This window comes from Protopterus annectens, chromosome 3.part0 (genome assembly GCF_019279795.1).
Source record: "Protopterus annectens isolate FY-2018-M chromosome 3.part0, PAN1.0, whole genome shotgun sequence".
NCBI classification, from domain to species: Eukaryota; Metazoa; Chordata; order Ceratodontiformes; family Protopteridae; genus Protopterus; species Protopterus annectens.
The window spans coordinates 89759731-89761889 of NC_056731.1; the positions used below are offsets into that span (position 1 = coordinate 89759731).

Sequence of the window (2159 nt, forward strand, 5' to 3'; positions counted from 1 at the left end):
CACTCCCTCTATCAAGTAGAGCCACTGGAGTGATCCCTGGGATGAACTTTCTATTTCCCATCCACTCATCAAGATTTCTCTTGAAGAGGGCCAGTGAGGTGTTCTGCTTAGCATGTATGGGAAGTCTATTCCAGAGCATGGGCAGTCGCTGGGTTATGAACCTGTCTCTCCAGAAAATAATTGCTTAATTCCCCTTTCCTGTATTCAAACCCTGCACCTAAGCCCATGACGCTAACCACTTAGCTACACAGATGTGTTAAAAAAATAATCATTATCCAGGTTTAGTTTACACCACTGCTCCACATCATATGCAAATGTTGCACTAAACAGGGCTCTCCTTATTGTATGAGAAGTACATGCCAGAAATATGGTGGCAACTGGTCTCTGAATCCAGTTTTACCATCCTCAAAAAGTTTGTCTGATTCGTCAAAGATGAACCACTCAACATTGCTCAAGTTAACAGCTGGTGGATCTTGTTTAAAAAAATAAATCAGTCAGTTGGGAGTAGTCATCAACATATCAAATGTATTGGAAGATTTTGGTCCAAATTTCTTTGCTACCATTGCAGTCTTGTGAATCATGTGTATCCTAAAGCCAGTCCCTTCAGACAATTTTTCAAGCTCTCCATGTCTCTGATTAGCCAACTCTCTTGTTGGTGCTAGGATCAGTGCTCTAAACCCTTTATTCATTGGCTGTTTCAGATGCACCAGGATGGGGACACTAACAACTAAAGCCTTTCCTGAGCCAGTTGGTGCACAAGCCAGAATTTCACAATTATGCAGCATGATGGGAATAGCCTGCATCTGGACTGGGGTTGGCAGTCAGAAGCCTGCTTCTTTAATATTCTTTATAATCTTTGGATGCACCTTATATTCTTCTTGCAACTGTTGAAATGTGGCAACATGTACTGGGATATCAGGTCCCTGAACATAAATCTTGTGCTGGTTTCTGAAATGGTTAATCTTCTCTTGTCTGAGTTGTTCAAGCTTCTCTGCTGTAAGCTTTTCATTTCTACTCTCTTCAACATGTGTAAGCTTTGATTGCGGGGGACATCCATGTATTGCATTATCATCACCCACTAAATTATCCAAAGAGTCTATGTTACTCCCTTCTTTTTTTCCTCCTCTTTTTCTTTTTTGAGCTCTTCACACACATTCTTTTTTTCTAAAGAAACGGGGGCTTTGTTCACCACTCCTAATTCACTGATAGGGATCAGTTCTAATTTCAATCTTGCTCTTCCTGGTTCCACATTTATTTTCATCCTTTGCATCATTCTGCTTAGTCCCAAAGAAACCAAGTCCTTTAGCTCACTTTGAAGTTTTGCTGAAATCAATATCTTTTGACTGTCCTACCTTGAACCTCTGCGCATCTTCATCAAAGCACTTCAAATCAAAACTTGCTCCAGCACCCAACTGGCAAAACAAATCAAAGGCATCCATATTGACCCATAATCCTCCCTTTCATTTTTGTTTTGCATGGATACCATTTCCTCAGCATAAGCAGTGCCTCAGGACTTAAATATTATAACACTGTGTGTCTTGACATTGTACCACTTACAGTTTTTTGTATATAGAATATGTGGCAACAGACTTCCTAACGCCACCTGCAGGACTTGGGCTTATTCCACATGGCCATCCTCCAGGACTTGGGCTAACTTATGGTAACGTGTTATGCAGGGTTGTAAGATACACACCAGCAGTACTACATTTCGCTCTGGTGTGCTCCAGGTAGAGACCCATTCATTAGCTCTTTTAATAGCAGCTGCTAGGTTTCAGCTTGTGAATGGTGGTCTGCCATGAAGTCAAGGTGACATTTACACAATTGCAGGGCACTGCATCCTTTATTTGTGGATATTTAGGTATCAAGCACAGACCCTATATGCACATATATAGAGAGAGAGAAAAAGAGAGAGAGATTGTTCTAGATATATAGATATACTGTATATAGACATGTGTGTGTGTGTGTGTGTGTGTGTGTGTGTGTGTGTGTGTGTGTGTGTGTGTGTGTGTGTGTGTGTGTGTAATATATGGTAGATATATAGTTCTAGATGCAGATCAATAGACTAAGTTGCATGTGTGTTTGTATATACCATATGCAGTAAAGAGCACTATTCATAGGTTCATAGGTGTGTACTAGGCTAAAGGCCCTGGAGCCTTTAC

General features: G+C 40.9%; 1 pseudogene; it reads right to left on the reverse strand.

The window, feature by feature from the left end:
- Positions 1-243: 243 nt before the first annotated feature.
- On the reverse strand, positions 244-1439 carry LOC122796769 (annotated as a pseudogene).
- Between the last annotated feature and the right edge of the window lie 720 nt (positions 1440-2159).